We start from the raw sequence: 9558 nt of genomic DNA on the forward strand, positions 1-9558 counted from the left end.
TCAGATTTGAACTCAGGATTTCCTGACTCTAAGTTCAAAGCTTTAGCCACTGCATTTGAATTTTCCCTATTTTCCCAATTTGTTACATATAGCGAACATTTGTTCTGTTATTGAATTTTTGAGCTCTTCCAGATTCTGCTTTGTTATTGAATTCCGCTTTGTTTCATTTTCATCTATGTCTACAATTTTGGAAGTTAAATCTACCGTTCATTTTTTTCAGATCCTCTATTGTTCTGAGCACTTTTCTGTTACATGTCATTGTTCTTCATCCATTATTTTTCAAAGAGGACCAATGACATCATGGGGTAATGTTTTGACTTATGTGTGAATTGAATTTAAGTGAGGCAGGATTGCAGAAAGTCATCAGCCTTACTCTCTCTTCCAGTAATATATTCCAGAGTTATATGTACAAAATTTCCCATTCTTTTTCTCATCAGTTTGATTTCTTTAAGAACTCCATTTTCCATGCTATTTTGCTTAATTTCACTAGTCAACAAGCATCTATTAAGCACTTGTTATGTATCAGGCACATAAGGCAGTGAAAGCAAAAACCTCACCCCTGCCTTCAGAGAACTCACAGTCCAACAGGGGAGACAACATGCAACCCACTGTTTAAGCACAAGATTTTATGAATCAGATGGAGGATACTCTCAGGGGGATGGCAAGAGCAGTGAGGAGTAATACCTTCTACAGAAGGTAAGATTTGAAGTGAGTTTTGAAGGAAGTCAGGAGGCAGAGGTATGGAGGGAAGGCCTCCCAGGCATGGGGGCAGACTGGGAAAAGTCAGAAGGTGGGAAATGGAGAGTCATGTGTGAGGAACAGCAAGGAAGTCAGAGTTGTTGGGTCATAAACTACATAGAAGATGGTCATGTGTAAGAAGGCTGGATAGGTAGGAAGGGCTCAGGTTGTGCTAGACATCAAAAACTTAATAAAAGACTTTATATTTGCTCCCAGAGGTAATTCCAGGAGCCCCTGGAATTTACTGTGTAGGAGCAACATGGTCAGACCTGTGCTTCTGGAAGAGTCCTTTGGCAACTTTGTTGGGCATGGAATGGAGCAGGGACAAGGGAGACAAGGGAGACTAACCAGCAGCTGTTGAACTAGTCCAGGCATGAAGGCTTGAGCCTGGGAGGTGGCGGTGTCACAGAAGAAAATAAAATGAGATATTTTGAATGAACAAACAAGACATGGTTACGTGACGTCAGAGGGAAGGAGGAACTGAGGATGACACCTACGTTGCAAACTCCAATGATAGAGGCAGTTAGGTGATGAAAGGAATACAGTGCCAGACCTAGAACCAAAATGATTTGAGTTCAAAGCCAGCTTCAGACACTAACCATGTGACCTTTAATAATTCCCACTGGGACAATGATGGCACCCACAACAGTAATAGGGAAGTCGAGAAGAGGGGAAGATTTTGGAGGGGGAAAACAAGTTCCATTTTGGAGTCATCAATGAAAACATATTAAGCACCTATTATGTATCAGACATTTTGTTAGAGATACAAAGAAAGGTGAAAGATGTTTCCTTCCCTCTGGGATCACACAATCTAATGAAGGAAGCTGAAAAGGTGGTGAAAGAGAGTGTATCCCACAAGGGGGAATGATGATGAAATGGTTGTCCTGGGTACTCTTTATAAATGGGAGATTTGGAAGGAGATCTCCAATCAGAGGCATGGAGGGGCCCCAGGGGCAGTGTGGACTGAGGAGGTATGACTTTTAGAGCTGATGTGATCTTGGAGGAAGATGAGTTTCTGGAGACAGTGATAAAGTCCAGGAGAGCAGCCAGGTGGGAAATGGTGAGGTATCTGCTCTGGGGCCCCTCCTTAAATGGAGGATCTGGGATCTGGGAAGATATCTCCAAATATCTACTTTCTTCAATAAGAGGGAGGAAGGGAGGGGAGTTTGCAATGGATTTCCAGCTCAAGAAATTCAGGAGGCAATTGGAAACTCTCATTCTGGAATTTTGTGTTCTTGATCTATTATTTTTAGGTGTTCTCAAGAACTGATAAAGTTTTAATTAAATGGTTTTAAGTTTAAAAGAGTTATTGTATTTTATTTTTGTTACATTTTGCTTGCCAAGTTGTCTTTCTTCCAACCTGCACTAGATAAAGTCACTATTTCACACATACACACACACACACATACATGCACACACACACATGCACAAGCATGCACACACACATACATACACAACCATACAATACACACTTCCATATATTAGTTCTTTCTCTGGAAATAGAATCTTCCTTCAAAGGTCTTATGTAGTTGATTTGAGTATTAATAATAGTCAGAAAAATTTAGTCATTCACAGTTACTCTTTGAAGAATATTGCTATTACTGAACACAATGTTCTCTTGGCTCTGCTCGTTACATTCTGCATTATTTCATGCAAGTCTTTTCATGCCTTCTAAATCCAATCTACTTGTCCTTTTTTACAGCACAAATAGTATTCCATCGTGATCATATACCACAACTTGCTTAGCCATTCCCCAATTGATGAGCATCCCCTCAGTTTCTAGACCACAAAGACAGGGGCAGCTAGGTGGTGCAGTGGATAAAGCACCAGTGCAGAAGTCAGGAGGACCTGAGTTCAAATCTCATCTCAGACACTTGATACTCACTAGCTGTGCGACCTTGGGCAAGTCACTTAAGCTCAATTGCCCCATCCTGGGTCATCTTCAGTCATCCTGATGAATACCTGGTCACTGGATTCAGATAGCTCTGGAGGAGAAGTGAGGTTGGTGACCTGCACAACCCTCCCTCACTCAAAGTCAAGTGCAAGTCATGGCATTATTTCTCTGATGGCATGGTCTTTTTTAGGAATGAAGGATGAACACATCACAAAGACAGTTGCTATAAATATTTTAGAACATACAGTTTTTTTCCTTTTTCACTGATTACCTTGGGAAATAGATCTAATATTGCTGGATCAAAGGGCATAAACAATTTAAAACCTCTTTGAGCTTAATTCCAGATTGTTCTCCGAAATGGTTAGATCAGTTCGCAGTTCCACCAACAGTATATTAATGTCCCAAATTTTCCACATATCCTCCAACATTTGTCATTTCCTCCTTGTATTATTTTAGACAATCTTATAGGTATGAGATGGAGTCTAGTAGTTGCTTTAGTTTTGCATTTCTCTAATCAATAATGACTTAGAGGATTTTTTCAAATTACTATATATAGCTTTGATTTCTTCATCAATGAGCTTCTTCTTCTTATCCATTGACCATTCATCAATTGGGGAATGACTCTTGTTCTTATAACTGACAAAGTTCTCTATGTATCTGAGATATAAGGCCTTTATCTGAGAAACTGCCTATAAAAATTTCCTCCCATTTTCTATTTTCCTTATAATCTTGGCTGTGTTAGTTTTACTTGTACAAAAATAGTTTAATTGAATGTAATTAAAATTATCCATTTTATATGTCACAATGCTCTCTATCTCTTATTTATTCCTAAATTCTTCTTCTATCTATAAATCTGATTTTAGTTTACTTATGATATCTCTTTTTATCCTGGGTCATGTATCCACTTCAACCTTATTTTGGTAAATGATGTAAAATATTGGTTTATACCTAGTTTCTTCCAGACTACTTTTCAGTTTTTCTAACAGTTTTTTTTTAACCAAATAGTGAATTCTCAGCTCAAAAATTTAAAATCCTGGAAAGCCTTACATGAGCTAACACAAAGTGAAGTAAAAACAGAACCAGGAGAACATTATATACAGTAAGAGCAATACTGTTTGATGAAGAATTGTGAATGACTTTGCTATTTTCAGCAATACAGTGATCCAAGACAATCCCATAGGACTAATGATTGAAACTTTTTTTAAGTTTGCTTCAGTCTGTATTTAGACAGTCCCGGTTCTTTCTCTGGAGGCAAATAGTATGTTTCAATCTTTATTTATCAAACACCAGGTTTCTATAATCATTTGCTGCTGTGTATTTTATGTCTGCCCTGTTCCACTGATCCACCTTCTTGTTTCTTAGCCAGTACCAGACCTGGTGTATATATCTGGTATTGCTAGACCTCCTTCCTTTACATTTTTTCCATTATTTTCTTTGATATTTTTGACCTTTTGTTCTTCTAAATGAATTTTGTTAATAAATAATAAAATAATTTTTGGATAATTTAATTATGATGACACTGAATAAATAGATAGTTTAGGTAAAATCGTCATTTGTTTTATGTTGTCTTGGTCACCTCCCAAACAATATTTTTCCAATTACTTAAATGACTTTGTACAAAATGTTTTATAATTATCTTCACATAGCTTCTGGGCTTGTCTTGGCTGGTATGTTCCTTAGCATTTTATATTATCTATGGTTATTTTAAATGAAATATCTCTTAGTATCTCTTTTTGCAGGGCTCTGGTGATATGTAATAATGCTAATGAGTTATATGGGTTTATTTCATACGGTGCTACTTTACTAAAATTATTTTTTCAATTAACTTTTTAGTTGAATCTCTAGGATTTTCCAAGCATACCATCATCTTGTCTGCAAAAAAAACATAGTTGTTTTACCTCAAGGCCCATTCTGATTCGTTCAATTTCTTTCTCTTCTCTTACTGCTATTGTGGGCATTTCTAGTACAATACTGAATGATATCGGTGATGGCCAGCATTCTTGTTTTGTTCCTAATCTTGATCTATTATTTTTAGGTATTCTCAAGCATTTGCAAACTTTTTATTTTAATTAGGTGGTTTTAAGTCATTATCTTTCTTTCTTAGTTGAGTTTTTTGCTAGACCATTTTCTCACTTTTTTTAATAATAGTAATATGAGCTAGCAATTATATCAAACTTTTAGGTTTACAAAGCACTATACATATATTACCTCATTTAGTCCTCATAACAGCCCCAGGAGATAAGTGCTATTATAATCCCTATTTTACAGATGAGGAAACAAAGGCACAGTGGACAGAATGATGGATCTGGAATCATGGAGTCCTATGTTGAAGGTTGTCTCACTTTGATATTTGCATTCCCAGTGTTTTGGACATAGTGAGTATGTAATAAATATTTTCATTCATTCATTCATTCATTCATTCATTCATTCATTCATTCACTCATTCATTCAAGTTGGGAGGTCTAAGTGGACTCCAAGCCCCATATAATAGCAGTGTGATGTTGCTGCCACAAAGCTTATGAACTTTAGTATATATTTGATCCACCTTAAGAGGAGACTCAGCTTCTAGGCCTAGAAAGATGACAGTCCTATTGTGCTCTGCCTTTGTTAGATCTCCTTGAGAGTACTGGGTTTAGTTCTGGATGCCACAGTTGAAGGGCATTGATAATTTGGAATGTTTCCAGAAAAGGGCAACCAGGATGATGAAAAACCTTGAGTCTGTGTCATGGAAGGGATGGTTGAAGGAACTGGGCATGTTTAGAATGCAGAAGAAAAGAGAAGACATAATAGCTGCTTTCAAGCATTTGAAAGACTGTACTATAAAGACTTAGACTTCACTTTGGCCTCCAAGGGAAGAGCCAGGAGTAATGAATGGAAGTAGCAAAAAAATAAAGAAAAAGAAAGCTAAATTTGCTAACAATGAGATCCAATGGATCTCCAATTTATTCCACATTGGAGTGAGCTGCCTTGGGAACTGGTTGGCTCTCCCTCCTTGGAAGCCTTCAGTCAAAACTCCTTGTCAGGTATATTATAATAGGAATTCCTTTTGGTTATTGATGGAGGTGCCTCTTAGGTCCTGTCCTCCTCTCAGTTTCTGTAACTGTTACCTGCAGAGCTCATCCAATAAGAGTCAGAAGAAAATACATGTAGTGGTGGTTGGTAATTCCTTGATGGTGGTAGAGAATCAATCAATAACATTAAGTATTTACTTTGGGGCCCAGGGCAGCTAGGTGGTGCAATGGATAGAGTTCTGGGCTTGGAGTCAGGAAGACCTGAATTCAAATCTGGTTTCAGATACTTGCTAGGTCTCTGATCCTGGGCAAGTCACTTCACCCTGTTTGCCTCAGTTTCCTCATCTGTCAAATGAGGTAGAGAAGGAAATGGCAAATCACCCCAATACCTTTGCCAAAAAAGTCCCAAATGGGGTCACAGAATCAGACATGACTGAAATGATAGATAAAAGGGGGGTCAAGCCCTAGGCTAAGGACTGGAGGTACAAAGATGAAAATGAACAAGTTCCTGTCCTCAAGGAGCTTACATTCTGGTGAGAGAGATAATATGTAAACAAATAGATCTTATGGGAGCCTGGCACATGTAAAAGACCTGATCAGCTTGCTAAGACAGCATAACTACATGGAATATATTTTAGGAAAATCACTTTGGTAGCTATACAGAGGATGGATTTGTGTCCATGAAGCAGGGTGTCCAATAAAATGGTTATTAGAATAATTCAAGTGAGAAAGAACCAATGAGAGAGCTTACAGCTATGAATAGGGCAGGACCTTCTTGATTCAAAAGCCAACTCTTTCCATGAGAATGGCTGACAATGCGTGTCAGAGCCTGCAATGCAGTAAATAAGACAATGTCTTCCATTCTCTAATGGGGATAAAGTGAGTGGAGCTGAATACTCAAGTATGGGACTAACCAAAATAAATCCAAAGGAAGTTGTGGGCCAGGTTTTAGGATACAGGTCTTCCAATGTTGTTTCCTCTTACTTACTCTCTTATTTTCACAACTTATTTAGACCTACCCTATTTTAATTTCCATTTAATTTGGAAGTGGTAGAGTTCAAGGTTATCATTAAATGAAAACTGGATTTCCCACATATTTAATGGTATAAGGTTTATTTTAGGGGAATGCATCTTTTTGGTCAGAATAACTTAGGGGACTGATTATTATCCATAGTAAAGTTAACTTCTCTTATAGAGAATAACTAATGGGCAAAGTCACTGGTCTCTGAACTGGAGAAATTCATACTGATTCATCAACTAGCATGTACTAAGTGCTTACTATACGCCAGGTTCTGTGCTAAGTTTTGGGGATACAAATCCAATGAATAAAAAAAAAATCCTTTTTCTAAAGGAAGTTATCTTCTGATAGGGAATACAAGTATGTATAGAAGTAAATGATTTTTAGAAGTATCAAAATGTATAGAGAATAAATAAAAATAATCACAAAATATCCAAAGACTTTGGGCAGGGCCCTAGTAGCTAGAAACATTAAGAGAGACTTCACATAGAAGGTGGGTTTTGCACTGTGCCTTGAAGAGAGGGATTCCGCAAGGCAAAAGTGAGAAGGAAGATGTTCCAGACATGGGAGATGGCCAGTAGAAAGACACAAAGATGGGAGATGGAGTCTCCTGTATGAGAAGAAGAGAAGGCCATTTTGATTGGATTACAGAAGGCAGATATGGGGGCATGTCTGATGAGGCTGGAGAGATGGGCTGGGGCCAGGTTGTGAGGACCTTTCATCTCTAATCAGAGGAGTTCATAGGATATCCTCCAATGGAAGTGTTGAGGTTTAGGGGTGCTGGGACCCCAGAATATCGATGTGTGGGTCCTATGAATTCAACCCAAGCTTTCTTTCAGTCAAAGACAAGATTTATTAAAACACTGATAAGTGAGCATGATTCTAAAAAGACACCATATTGGCCAGACTCTTAAGAAATCTCAGTACTTTAATGGAAGAAAGATGGATCTTACATACCAAAAGATTGTGGGAAGGATCTAAGAGTGGCCAAATAGTATAGAGTGATTGGAGGAGGAATCTAGGGAGGATCATGATGGGAGAAGCCAGTAAGCTGGGATGACTGTGAGGTAACAGAGAATGCCAGGAACGCTGGGGACCTTGACCACCAGGTCCAAGGGCGAATCAAATCTAGTGAGGATCAAAGGTGGGAAGTAGCTGGGGCAATTGGGAAGTAACAGAGAATGGAAGCCTAGACAACAGAGAATATGGAGATTTGGAGAAGATGCCTGGGATGATGCCTCACATGATACCTGAAGTGAACACCAGAGGCTTGTGGAAAAGTTCAAAGAGAGTTGGGGGGTGTGTGTTCTAGAGCCTGTATCCCATCAGAAGCACTGGATTTCATTGAGTGGTGAATGAGATGGTCAGATCTGTGTTTCAAGAAAATCACTTTGGCATTCTTGTATAGGATGGGCTGGACAAGGAGACACTTGAGTCCGAGAGACCAATAAAGGGAGACATCTGGCCATGATGGCTGCCTGAATGGGAGACAGACCACTTTGCTCCCACATAACAACTCCAGGAAAAACCTAAAATTCCTGCCAAACCAAATAATAACCAAGATATCCACTGAGAAACCTCAGTTATTGGCTTATTTCAACCCAGAATAGCCCCAAAAGTTTCAAGAAGTCATCATAAAAGCCAGCACCCACACAGGTGAGTTCAGACTTCTCAAAAGACCAGTACTGGGCCAGAGACACATGTCACCCTCCATAACCTATGTTGAAATGCACCACAAGTGAAGGGACCCCAAGGAAGACCCAGGGATTTCAGAAAACCCTCCAGTGGGGACCTTGGAAGTCCTGGGGAATGATACCATGGAAGGCAAGAAAACATGCTAAGATGAGCATTCTAAATCCTTCATAAATATTCCAAGGCAACTTAGAGATGCTCTACCCTACTAATAGAGTAGAATAGAAAATAACACCTCTAGACTTCCCCAGTCAACCCAGAAATCCATAGAGGGCCCAAGCAGAGATTCTACAACAGATTATGGGGGATTAGAATACAGGTGTCCTCTGGCACTGTTAGGGTAGTCCTATCCCTCCCTGCCTGAGCTACAGGCTAGTCTGAACTTTCCCTGAGGATATGTTGCAAGACAAGAACATGGGCATGTTCTGCAAGCACTAGCAAGGCACTCCTGGCAAAAGAATCTATGACCAGCCAGTTGCCAAAGAGGTGAAATGCAGCGAATCTAGTAGAGGGAGCAGTCTTGGGGCATTCCAGACAGGACTGAGTGAGGTGTCAGTAGCCAGAGCCAAGTTTAGGTAAAAAGGCCCGAGGCAAAATTTGACCTGAACTGTCTGGGTTGCCTGCAGCAGGAACCAAGTATGAGAGTAGCTCCTGTAGGGAGAAGGACTCCAGGTAGATCTTGTAGCATGTAGAGATCCCAGAGCCCTGTGTCAAAAGGGAACCCCCAAGAAAGGCCAGGCTTCCAAGCAACTCTGAATTCTCTTGCAGGATAGTCCTGGGTTGACCCACTGTACTCAGAACGTGCCCACACCATTTAGATATGGAGTCTGACCAAAGGGCAGCCTCACCCAATCCTAGTGAGCAAACCAAGAAAAACTCCAAAGGCGATGCAGAAATACCTTGGTTTCTGAAAGATGATATGGAAAAGTTCCTGGGAGTAAATTCCAATAGTGACAGTGATGCCACAATAATTCCGTGTAAAACCTTGGAGAAGAAAAAGTGTCCTGGCCATAGACTCTGCAGGAGCAAGCTGAGGAAATGGAACAAGCTAGGCAGGAAAGCATGCTAAGAAAAATGGTGACCATCGAACAGACAGTGGGGTGGCAAAATTGGAATGGCGTCCATTGATTAGGTACTGCCAATCACCAATCAAATGCAGAGAAAGGAAAAACTAGTTTGTTATTCTCAGAGGGCAGGCTAAACTG

The sequence above is a fragment of the Notamacropus eugenii genome, chromosome 5 (assembly GCF_028372415.1).
Source record: "Notamacropus eugenii isolate mMacEug1 chromosome 5, mMacEug1.pri_v2, whole genome shotgun sequence".
NCBI classification, from domain to species: Eukaryota; Metazoa; Chordata; class Mammalia; order Diprotodontia; family Macropodidae; genus Notamacropus; species Notamacropus eugenii.